Source organism: Sus scrofa, chromosome 5 (assembly GCF_054392235.1).
Source record: "Sus scrofa isolate SSC_HxYL_T2T_F1_AM1 chromosome 5, Sscrofa_HxYL_maternal_Yorkshire_Landrace_v2.0, whole genome shotgun sequence".
NCBI classification, from domain to species: Eukaryota; Metazoa; Chordata; class Mammalia; order Artiodactyla; family Suidae; genus Sus; species Sus scrofa.
Genome location: NC_139387.1, coordinates 54,649,363 through 54,662,173, shown reverse-complemented (window position 1 = coordinate 54,662,173; position 12,811 = coordinate 54,649,363). Strand labels below are relative to the sequence as shown.

The following is a 12,811-nucleotide window of genomic DNA, read 5'->3' as shown; positions in this document are numbered from 1 at the left end:
AATCCTTTCAAAAATCTCCCCTTCCTCATTTTCTCTCCTTTTAAGAGTCTCTAGCTGATACTCTCAATAATAGACACGTTTGGTAGTAATGCATTGAATTCTTTCTAGGGTCATTGATAAAGCCTGATTCCGAGGCTTCAATAGCTGAGGAGGGCATCAAAGAGCTCAGAGAGGGAGGAAATCATGGGACTCTGCAGAGAGGAAAGGCATTTCAGTTTGCTGAACTGTCAGCATGCTGCAAGGGAAAGCAGTAAAAAGAGGAATGTTTAAGTTGTTTTTAAGGTGCATGTTTCCTAAATTTGGCATTTGGTCGAGATATTTGGCAATTGCAGATTTTAAATTCTATTAGAATCAACTATAATGGAAAAAATCATAAAAAATAAATTCTATTAGGTTGTGGTATGATTTCTTTTTGCCTAATATTTTTAAAGTGTCATTTTTTTTTTACTTTTTAAAAAAATTATAGTTGATTTACAGTGTTGTCTCAATTTCTGCTATGTAGCAAAGCGACCCAGTCATACATATACGTGTGTGTGTGTGTGTGTGTGTATATATATATTCTTTTTCTCATATCATCCCCCATCATGTTCTGTTCCAAGACATCGGACATAGTTCCCTGTGCTATACAGTAGGACCTCATTGCCCGTCCATTCCAAATGTAATAGTTTGAACCACCTACTAACCCCAAACTCCTAGTCCATTTTTGTTAATGTGAATCTCAATGCTTAGCTTTTGTATCTTCTATACTGGGTGGCTTGCATTAATTTTTAATTTGAATGCCTTGGTTATTTTGAGAAATGATGAGTTTTTCAGAGTTTCTTACTAATTGATCCTGTCTTATGTTGATGTATGTAATGGCTTGAGAGGAAAAATATACTTTGGTGTTGATATTGTTGCTCTTTTCATTATGCTTGATTCCTGGCATGGCTTTGCTCATTTATTATAAAACACTAAGTCCTAGGTATCTGGCTAGTGTTCACAACATTGCAAAACTCTTTGCAGGTAGAAGTGGAGTGGGAATGGGTGTGGGATAGGAAAACATTATGCATCATAACTCTGAGGATTTGGATTTAAAAAATAATGTATCACCTGTTTACTCTCCTTGGATGATATCTTGCTCCAGTCCTAAATAGATTTCAAAATCCAAAGTGTAGAAATAGTTTCCAAGAACTCTGTTTAGTGGAAAGAATGCTTATCCTCCACAGCCAACCAGCCAGACTCAGGTGGCAAGTGTGACTTTGTCTCACTCCCAGCTGAGAGAGCTTGGCCATGTTACTTCAGCCTCTGTGATCTATGGTTGCTTTTTGTAAAATGAGGATATTGTTACTAAAAAGCGATGCTGTGACAAGGAGAACACCTAACATAGTGTCTGGCACATATTAGCCAGTAAATGGCACCATCTCCTACTTCTCCAGAACTGAGCTCTGATTACTCAACCTTTCTAACTGTTCTTCCTCTGTTTTTCATCTCATATGTCTGAGTGGCTCAGGCCAGAAGGCTGGAATATCTTCCACTATCTTTCTTGTTCTGACATCCCCACCCAACTAGTTTATCACAAAGTCCTGTCTACTTCTCTGGCAAAATTCTCTTTCAAACCTGATTTTCAGTCTGCACTGTGTTCCCATCCTAGTTCCAGCCACCATCCCCTTGCCCCTGCAGAGACCTTCTCCACACACAGTGCCACCTTCCAGCCCCTCTTCCCACCAGCAGCCAGAAAGAGAAAAAAGTCACTTGCTGTTTAAAGTCTTCAGAGCTCTTATTCTTGGGAAAAAAAATATAAAATCTTCAACATGCCTGCACAGCCCTGTGTGATTTGGCCCTGTCCTCCATCTTCATCTCTTGTCCGCCACATCATCCAGCCCTCTAGCAGACTCACCTCAAGGGCTCCAGCTGCTGCTCTGGTTCAGGACTACCTCTTGAACAAGTTCTCGTCCTTGGGTGCTAGTTCAGTCTCCTCTGATGGTCTTCTCTGAGAAGGCCACTCTTATCATCATGCAACTTAGAACCCCTTTGCTGCCTCCCTCATAGCAGTTATCTTTTCCTTCTTAACATTTACCACAATTTGTAATTATGTATTACCTGTATAATGTTTTTCTCTTGCCCTTGGAAGGCATAAATCATGCCTGGTTTATTCACCAGTCTATATACCCAGTGCCTGGGATATATAGTAAATGCTCAATAAATAGTTGTTATTGTAATGAATAAGGTAGTAATATGAGTTCTGCATTTGTACATTGCCTTCTTTATCACTGTTAAATCTCCTTCTCCCAACACAAAGGCCAGCCTGGCTGTCCTGTGTTCTTTCTTTTGGTTTTAAGTATAACATAGAATAACCTTTGCAGCTATCAGGGCAAATGAATACATTGGGGCTTTGTGGGAAATTCATAGGAATAAATTGAGACACCTTTTAATTAGCATTACCCTTGTGATTTTTCTGTTGTAGATAATCCTTTTTCTAAGTACATCATTAAAGGAATTATGTTTTTTTTCATCACAGGATTACTGAAAAAAAATTTTACCGTGTCATATCATTTTGCATGTCACATGCTAACATGTTCCTCAGATTAACATGTCGATTGCACAGTGCTAGAATCCAAAGGACAGAGGGCAAACTGTAGTAGAAAAAGGAGTTACAGTCCTAAGGATGTGTAGTGCTGACCAGCTGTTATGTGACCTGCATAAATAACAAGTTATCACTTGGCCATTTAGTTAAGGTAGCGAGTTAGTTGCTAAAAAAATAGGAGCCACCTAGAGGTCTGAAAGTTTTTTCCCCTCTTTCACTAAAGCATTGCTTCTTTTAGCCCCCCCAAAATCCTCATGACTTTCCACTGCCATGGAAGGCTTAACACTTTGAGTATTCTTGTCATGTGGTTGCTCTTTATAAAATATTAGTTTGATGCACTGTAACGCTGAAGTAATTTTGTCTTTTTTAATGTTTCTGGCCTTTACTTCTTACATAATCACCCATATTTTCTTTTGACTTGTTATTTAGGACTTTAGTTTCCTCTTAGAACTTTCCCTCACACCCTTAGAGTATAGTAAGTCCAGATTTTTTTTTTTTTTCTAGTTTTGTATCTCGTTGGTCATTCATTATACAGGGAACTTGAGAGTTGATTGTAGTTGACTATAGGATTTATTTCTTTGCATTCAACCTCTAGGTTTCCCCAAAATATTATACCTCTTTGTGGTTTGGACCCTGAGTTTTTGCCAGCCAGAAGCTTGATGCCCTTGGGTTGGGAGCACAGAGCAGGGAGGATTAAAACATTTTTAACCTTCTGTTATATGCCAAGCTCTAGGCTAGGTGCTCTCACAAAGGAGAAGTGAATAATTCACCTGGAAAGGGTTCTTAAGCTTTTTGCACCTTTGTTTCACTCAAGGAAATCATTCCTGTTGTTCCCTCATTCCCTCTCCCCCACCCTTTATTTTCTAGTCCGGAAGGCGTGACAAGTGGAAATGTCCTCCCTAGCTAGACCTTTTACCTTACCGTGCATATTTAGACCAGATTTTCCTTGTATGGAATACTGGGAGAGGGGCACACCATATCATTTGCCTTTGGGAAGGCTTCTGTGCCCCAGGACACTTGCATCACAAGCAGCCACTCTCTACTGGAGAAGGAAGTTATGGTTGGGAGCCCTTGTTATTCTTTCCTTTATGTACATATGCTTGCTGGCTACTTTGGGTGACCTTGAACAAGTTTCCTGGAGCTTTTTAGCACCAATAATGTTTGTTACCTATTTATTTCACAGCCTTGATATAGGATTTAGAAGACTTATTTTTGGCAGGTTTTTTTTTTTTTTTTTTTTTGGTCACATTCAGATATATCACAAATCTCATTGCAATGAATTCTAGGGCTACCCAACTTTTATGCATTAAGAAAGATATTTTGTTATTCAGCAGTTTGTGTTTTATTCTTTGTTTTGATAAGAAATCAGATATAAATACAAGTTGTAACAGTTGGAGAGTTGATACTTTTCCACCAGCTTTTATTCATGTGGGTGATATATTTTGTCACTCTTGTTGACTGCCATTGGCTTCTGAGTGCTAAATCATGTCCATCTTTAACTATTTTATTATTGGCAAATTACTTAAAATTAAGTTATCCTTCCAGATATAAGTATATACATTGACAACACTAGAGTTCTCCTAATGAATAGGTACTAGACAGAAAAGTAGGGTCTTACTCTTATTTTTGCTTAAAATATTTGAATGGATCTGTAATCTTAGGAACAGTTGTAGGAGATGAAGTAAAAGAGATGGTGGGGGCCCCTATACTAGTGCCTTAGCAGCTGTGACAAGTTTCTTGGTTTTTACTTTTTTGTAGAAAGACAGTTGAGGGTCTTGAACAGAGGAGTGAATGAATTGGAGAGTAACTTTGAAGAGTAGACATGAACTCTGAAGCCTCCTGTCTGGGTTAAAGTCCCAGCCCTACTCTTACTGGCTCTGTGACCATGGAGTAGTCCGATAACTTCTCTGTGCCTCATCAGTAAAATGGGAATAGGAATATAACTATCTCCCAGTGTTGTTGTGAGCATTCAATGAGTTAATATTTGTAAAGAACACAGCATGGCGAGATAGTATTATAAAAGTGCTTGTTAAATAAAATTGTTAAAATAGATGAGGTTTATTTTGCTGTCATGTGGAAAGGGCTCCTCAAGGGAAATTAAGAGTAGAAGCAGGAAGACAAAACATATAAACAGCCCAAGTGTTCATCAGTGGATGTATAGATAAAGAAAATATGGGGTGTATATACACTGGAATATTATTCAGCCAGGAAAAAGAAAGGAAATCCCTTCATTTGCCACAACATGGATGGGCCTTGAAGGGATTATGCTAAGTGAAATAAATTAGAGAAAGATAAATACTGTTTGATCTCACTTAGATGTGCAATCTTAAAAAAATACCCAACTCATAAATACAGAGAACAGACTGGTAGTTGCCACAGGTGGGACTGGGGTGGAGAGGTGGGGGGAGGTGAAATGGGGTTAAAAGATATAAACTTACGGTTAGTTATAAGTCCTGGGGATGTCATGTACAGGCTTGGTGACTTAGTAAAAAGAAAAAAAAAATAAAAAAGGATAGCAGCAGGAAGACCAGTTAGGAGATGATTGTAATATTTCATGCAAGAGATGGATTAGATACAGTGCTAGTGGTGGAGGTGGGAGGAATGGTCAGAGTGGTGTGTTTTAGAAATGGGGTTGACCTTTTGTCTGGGAGGTGAGATCTGCTCTTCTTCCCATCTCTCATCTTTCAGACTGAGCCTTTTTTGCTGTCTCCTTCTCTCCCTTTTGACCGGAGGCTCTCAAACAGGGGTATCATTTGTGTCATCTTTTGGTTGTCATAGAGTCTAGGTTGTGGGTATTTCTGGTGTTGAGTGGGCAGGTGCTGGACCAGGGGTACTCAGCATCCTGTGTGGTGAAGACTTGTCCCTTGCACTTTGCCAGTAGCATTGCCTAGGCCCAGGATTTCTTTTTTTTTTTTTTCCAAGTCCATGATTAGGCCCAGGATTTCTTAACTTCGGGTCCTGTGTGGGCAGCAGGAGGCCTGTAAGCTACCTGGAATATTTTCCAAAATGTTGTTTGTTGGTTGGTTTGGTGGCACCCACAGCATATGGAAGTTCCCAGGCCGGGGATCCAATCCAAGTTGTAGCTGAGACCTTTGCTGCAGCTGTGGCAATGCCAGATCCTTAACCCACTGCACCGCAAAATGTTGTTTGCTGATGTGCTCTGTCCTCTGACTTCCAGACCCCTCTCCACTGAACCTTACATCTGTCCCTCAGCATCAGCGTGCCCCTTGACTTCTTTCTTGATTTCCCACCGGGTTTGTGGCATTATCATCCACCTTATTCCTAATCTTGCCTTTCCTGCAGCCTCACTGTCAGTAATCCACCTAGTTCTTGATTGTACCATTTGAACTGCTGAGGACATTTTTTCCTTTTCTCCATCCTTCACTACTCTAATTTAGCAGCGCTCATTTAGGCTGTTGCCACTTCACTGGCCTCCCCGCCTGAGACCCATGTTTTTCATGTCTCCAGGTGAGCTTTTGGATACACACATCTCACTGACTTGCTAAAAAGCCCTGTGAGGTTGAGTTCTGACTCTGTGGCAGCACACAGGACCTCTGAGATGTGGCACTGGTCCACTGCCCTGTGGCTGCCCTGCCTCTCTACTTGGCTGCCCTCTAGCTCTTCCCCCTCATCCATCCTCCTGTGCCAGGTGCTAGCAGAACTAAATGAATAAGCCATTTCATGTGTTGATACTGAAACATCTAAACATCCTATTTGACCATGTGAAAAAAATGCTTCAACTTCAGAGTTCCTGCTGTGGCACAGTGGGTTAAGAATCTGACTGCAGCCACTTGAGTAGCTGTGGAGGCAAGGGTTCAATCCCTGGTCTGGCTAGTGGGTAACAGCTGTGGCTCGGATCCAATCCCTGTCCTGGGAATCTGACTGCAGCCACTTGAGTAGCTGTGGAGGCAAGGGTTCAATCCCTGGTCTGGCTAGTAGGTAACAGCTGTGGCTCGGATCCAATCCCTGTCCTGAGAATTTCCATGTGCTGCAGGTGTAGCCATTAAAAACAAACAAACAAACAAAAAGTGGTTCAACCTCTCCCTTACCTACCAAAATACCCTATAGCTCCAAAACCCAGCCTGGATCACCTCTATTCTTGGAGGAGGTGCTCACTCCTTTAGGAGTCCATGTCCCTCTTGCCTCTTTCTCTCCTGTGTGCATGTGTGTTTCTCTTCTTCCTTTGCATTGTAATTTCAGATGCTCTCTATTTCAGACAGCTGAGCTTCTGAGAGGCTCTTCTTAAGCTCAGTTGTTCACAGGTTCAAAGTGACTAAGAAGACTCTAAACTTGCAGTCCCCTGATCCAGTTCAAGGAGTGTAAGTTGGTTCTTTGAAGCTTTATAACCAGCTCTGCCCTTGCTGGTAGATGTTCTGTGTGGCATCTCTTTGTAAAGTGGAGCCGCTTTGTCTACATTAAAAATCTCTTGAGGCAGAGGGCTCCTCCATGGTCTCTTTGGAGCCCCAAGGAGCTCTTTAGTAGTTCTTGGTGTCCAGGTTCACTTCTCACCTCTTGATTTGTAGGATCTTCAGTGGGCCGTGCTCAGCCTTTGTGTTCTAGAACAATTTCCCAGCCTCCTGAACTAGCTTTGGGCCAAGTTTCCACCTTTGGCACTGATCATCCTGTTGTATTCAGAATGGAAACACTTCAGAAGATCTCTCCTCTCTGTTTAGCTGATTATTCCTGCCAGGTTATAATAGGTATTGGTAGGCTTGTTTCATCCTCACCCCATTCATCCTTTGCCCTTCAGTCTTCTTCCCAATCTTCATTCCATATGCAAAGAAGGAAAAAAGAAGAGAAAACTATTTTTCACCATTCTCAGGTATTTTTATTAGCTCTCCTTTTGTTTCTGTCATAATCATGTCTCTTTTTTAATTAGAACTTTAAACATGTTCTGTACTTTTGCATTTTCAGACATGATGGGGTTACTAATTTTGTAAAATTATTTAAAATCTGTCCTTTTTTGCTTTTTAGGGCTGCACTTGTGACATATGGAAGTTCCCAGGCTAGGGAAGCAAAGCAGGGAACTTTTACTAATACATACTTACTAATACATGCGTACCTCAGGGAGATTGTGGGTTTGGTTCCAGATTGCTGCAAGAAAGCAGCACACGGAGTTCCCGTCATGGCTCAGTGGTTAAAGAACCCTACTGGTATCCATGAGGATGCGGGTTCAATCCCTGGCCTTGCTGAGTGGGTTAAGGATCCAGCGTTGCCGTGAGCTGAGGTATAGGTCGCAGGCACAGCTCAGATCCTGTGTTACTATGGCTGTGGTGTAGGCCGGCAACTACAGTTCCTATTGGACCCCTAGTCTGGGAATCTCCATATGCCCACATGCCGTGAGAAAGGCCCTAAAAAGATAAAAAAAGAAAAAAGAAAAATAAAGCGACCCACAAATGTTTTTGGTTTCTCAGTGCATTTAGTTATGTTTACGTTATATTGTAGTGACTTAAGTGTGCAGTAGCATTATGTCTAAAATAACAATGTACATACCTTAATTAAATAATACTTTATTGCTTAAAAAAAAATGTTAGCCGTCATCTGAGCCTTCAGTAAGTCATACTCTTTCTGCTAGTCTTGTCCCGATGTTGATGGCTGACTGATCAGGGTGGTGGTTGCTAAAGCTTGGGTGGCAGTGGCAATTTCTTCAAGTAAGACAGTAGTGAAGTTTGCTCCATCAGTTGACTCTTCCTTTCACAAACGATTTTTTTCTGTTGCATGCAGTGTGGTTTGTTAGCATATTACCCACAGGAGAACTTCTTTCAAAATTGGAGTCAGCCATCTTAAACCCTGCTGCTGCTTTAGCAACTAAGTTTAAGTAGTAAGCTAAATCCTTTGTTGTCCTTTCAACGATCCTCACAGCGTTTTCACCAGGAATGGATTCTACTTCAAGAAACCACTTTCTTTGCTCTTCCTTAAGAAGCAACTCCTCATCCGTTCAAGTTTGGTCATGAGATTGCTGCAGTTCATTTTTGTCTTCAGGCTCCACTTCTAATTTTAGTTCTCTTGCTATTTCCACCACATCTGCAGTTATTTCCTCCATTGAAGTTTTGAATCCTTCAAAGTCATTTATGAGGATTGGAATCAACTTCTTCGAAACTCCTGTGAATGGACGTTTTTACCTCTTCCTTTGAATCTTGAATATTCTTAATGGCATCCAGAGTGGTATTCCTTTCCAGAAAGTGTTCAATTTACTTTTCCAAGATACATCAGAGGAATCATTATCAATGTGAGCTATAACCATTTTTTTTCTAAGTGGTAGGTCTCAACAGTGGGCTGAAAATATTTAATAAACCATGTTGTGAACAGATGTGTTGTCATCCAGCCTTCGTTGGTCCATTGATAGAACATAGGCAGAGGAGATTTAGCATAGTTTTGAAGGGCCCTAGTCTTTTCAGAATGTTGGTGAGCACTGGCTTCAACTTGACGTTACCTGCTGTTTTAGCCCTTAACAAAAGGATCGGCGTGTCCTTTGAAACTTTGAAGCCAAGCATCGACATCTCTCTAGCTGTGAAAGTCCTAGATGGCATCTTCTTCCAATAGAAGGCTGTTTAGTGTACATTGAAAATCTGTTGTTTAGTGTGGCCACCTTCATTGATTATCTGAGTTAGGTCTTCTGGATAACCTGTTGCAGCTTCTACCTCAGGACTTGCTGCTTCACCTTCCACTTTTTGTATTATGGGGGTGGCTTCTTTCTTTAAGTCTCATGAACCAAACTCTGTAGCTTTAAATTTTTCTTTTGAAGCTTCCTCACTTCTCTCAGCCTTCATAGAATTGAAAAAGTTAGGACATTGGATTTGGTTTAAAGGGAACGTTGTGGCTGGTTTAATCTTCTTCCCAGACCACTACAACTTTCTCCATATCAGCAATAAGGCTGTTTCACTTTCTTATCATTTCTCTGTTCACTGGAGTAGCAATTTTTAAGTTTTTTGTGTTTTGGGTTTTTTTTTCCTGGCCGTGCCAATGGCATGTGGAAATTCTTGGGCCAGGATTGAACCCATACCACAGCAGCAACCTAAGCCAGCGACAACACCAGATCTTTAACCTGCTGGGGCACAAGAGAACTACTGGAATAGTACTTGCCGTCTCTTTTAAGAACTTTTCCTTTGCGTTCATGAGTTGGCTAACCATTTGGCCCAAGAGGCCTAATTTTTGGCCAATCTCCTCTTTCAACATGCCTTTCTCACGAAGCTTTGGATTTAGAGAGATGCAACTCTTCCTTTAACTTGAACACTTAGGGGCCATTATACAGTTCTTAACTGGCCTAATTTCAGTATTGTGTTTCAGGAAATAGGCCCAACGAAATAGGGGAGCAGTCAGAACAGATATTTATTGATTAAGATCTCTATCTTTTATGAGCAAGGCTCATGGTGCCCCAAACAATTACAATAGTAACATCAAAGATCATTAATCACAGATCTCTGTGACAAATATAATGATAGTGAAAAAGTTTGAAATGTTTCAAAATTACATACATATGACAAAGACACAAAGGAAGAAAATATTGTAGGAAAAATAGCACCTACAGAGTTGCTGAATGCAGGATTGCCACAAGTCTTCATTTTGTAAAAAAAATGCTTTATCTCTGAAGCTCAACAGAGTGAAGGGCAGTAAGATGAAGTATGCGTGCATTATGTTTTCTAGCTCTGGGAGTCCTAAAATTACTAGCAGCTTTAACCATTTTAGATTCCTTCAAATAGAATAGAGATTGGAGGGCCAGCCTGGAACCCTGTTGGTGGATGGTATAGTTTCTGGGACTGGTACTCAGGTATGGTGAAAACTGCTAGGGATACGAGTCCAATTTGTCTGGCTCTCCCATGGAAAGTGAAGGGGGAGTACTTATCCTCAGCCCTTTGTAGAAGGTTAGCTATTGGTAGATAAATGAGGTTAGTAGGCTTATGAGGCCCTTTTTACTCATTGTTGATCCCTTCAAACAGTATCTGTGGAGTGCCTGTGGGCTGGCTATGAAAAGTAAAAAGAACCAGTCTTATCCTCCAGATCCTTTTTATCTGGGCTGGGCATTTAAAGAAGTAATTTTTGGAATGTGATAAGGAATTAAAGTGGAGATGTAAGTTCCTGGGGGTGGGGTTGGACATGAGCCCTGGTAGAAGGGTGTTCCTAAGTCTGCCCAAGGAGATCAGGGGAGGTTTAAGAGGCAGATTCACTCTTGAGCTAAGACTTGAGGATAAGCAGGCATTTTCTCCTGTGTATATTCCATACAGATAGGACTGTAAGCCCAAAGGCACAGTACACGAGGGAGAACAAGTCACTAAAGTTAGGTGTGCACAGTCTGGGTGGGGACATGACAGGAGCAGAGCTGTTTTTCCCCTGGGGGGAAGGATACCACCTTGTTCTAAATTCTAGCTCTTTGTTCATGGCAACATTGGTTATGAGAAACACAGTTTTTCCTTCTCTGTCCTGAATTAAGAGTTCTGCGTCTTCAACAACATAGGCAAAACATTCACTGACTATACCAGTGTTTTCTTAAGTCAGTTTCCCAAGGCAAAAGAAATGAAAGCAAAAATAAACAAATGGGACCTAATCAAACTTATAACCCTTTGCAAAGGAAACCATAAATAAAACAAAAAGACAACCTCCTGACTGGTAGAGAATATTTGCAAATGATGTGACTGACAAGGGGTTAGTTTCCAAAATATTCAAACAGCTCATACAACTCAAATAAATAAATAAATAAATAAATAAATAAATAAACAACCCAATCAACAAAATGGGCAGAAGACCTAAATAGACATTTCTCCAAAGAGGACATACAACTGGCTGATAAGTACATGAAAAGACGCTTATCATCACTAATTATTAGAGAAGTGCAAATCAAACCTGCAGTGAGGTACCACCTCATACCAGTCAGAATGGCCATCATTCAAAAGTCTACAAATAACAAATCCTGGAGAGGGTGTGGAGAAAAGGGAACCCTTCTACACCATTGATAGGAATATAAATTGATGCAGCCACTATGTAAAACAGATTGGAAGTTTCTTAAAAAACTAAAACTGGAGTTACCATATAATACAATAATCCCACTTCTAGACAAAACTATATCCAGACAAAACTATAATTTGAAAAGATATATGTGCTCCTGTGTTCATAGTGGTGCTATTCACAATAGCCAAGACCTGGAAACAACCTCAGTGTCCATCGACAGATGAATGGATAAAGAAGATGTGGTACATACATACAATGGAATGTTACTCAGACCTAAGCAGAATGAAATAATGCCATTTGCAGCAGCATGGATGGAACTAGAGATTATCATACTATGTGAAGTAAGTCAGAAGGAGAAAGACAAGTACCATATGATATCACTCATATGTGGAATCTAAAATATGACATAAATGAACTTACACAAAACAGAAACAGACTCACAGACATAGAGAACAGATTTGTGGTTGCCAAGGGGGAGGAAGGAGTGTGGGAGGGTTGGATTGAGAATTTGAGACTAGCAGATGCAAACTGTTAAATGTGGAATAAATAAACAACAGGGTCCTACTGTATAGCACAGGGATCTGTATTCAGTATCCTATAATCATAATGGAACAGAATATGAAAAAAATATATATGTGTAGCTGAATCACTTTGCAGTTACAACAGCAATTAACACAACATTGTAAATCAGCTATACTGTAATAAAATAAATTAAAAAAAAAGTTCTACCTCTTCAGACTTTACCCTGGGAAATGTTAAGATTACTTCAGAATTATCTGGGGCCTAGTGTCTTCCAGATCCATATATTAAGATCATTTTATTTTTATTCACTCCACAAACATTAATGAAGCCCATGTTAAGTTGAAAGAATTAATTCTTGCTGTGGATGGTGATGCAAAGATAGGAAATGACCTCCGCCTTTCTAGAAGCTTACAGTTAGTGAAGCAGAATTTGAACTTTTAAAACTCCTCTTATGGAAATAAAGATAATAGCAGAAGGAAAGAGGACAGGCTTGTTCCTTAGAGCCATGGGAAGCAGAGAAATCTGTTTAGAAGTCACTGCACTTTGATCAAGGACCAAAGGACGAAAAGAAATGTGACAGCTAGACAGCTAGACAGTGGTGTAAAGGTGGGGCCAGGTGATTGGGGAACTGGAAAGAGGCCACCATAGCCAGTGGGCCCTGGTGGGGGCCAGCCCTGGAGCATGGGTGTTTGGGGTTCCATTGGGAGGTAGCTGGAGTTCCCGTCATGGCGCAGTGGTTAGCGAATCCGACTAGGAACCATGAGGTTGTGGGTTCGATCCCTG

At 40.6% G+C, this 12,811-nt stretch overlaps 1 protein-coding gene and 1 long non-coding RNA gene across 2 annotated transcripts in view; both read left to right on the top strand.

Moving 5' to 3' along the window:
* LOC146403371 (uncharacterized) overlaps nucleotides 1-12,811 on the top strand; it is a 120,681-nt gene that overhangs the window by 22,834 nt on the left and 85,036 nt on the right. The gene's annotated exons all lie outside the window — the stretch shown is intronic.
* On the top strand, nucleotides 3,250-11,120 carry LOC146403373 (uncharacterized). The gene is made up of 2 exons (XR_014803722.1): nucleotides 3,250-6,401; nucleotides 6,503-11,120. It is a non-coding gene; the product is annotated as an uncharacterized LOC146403373 (long non-coding RNA).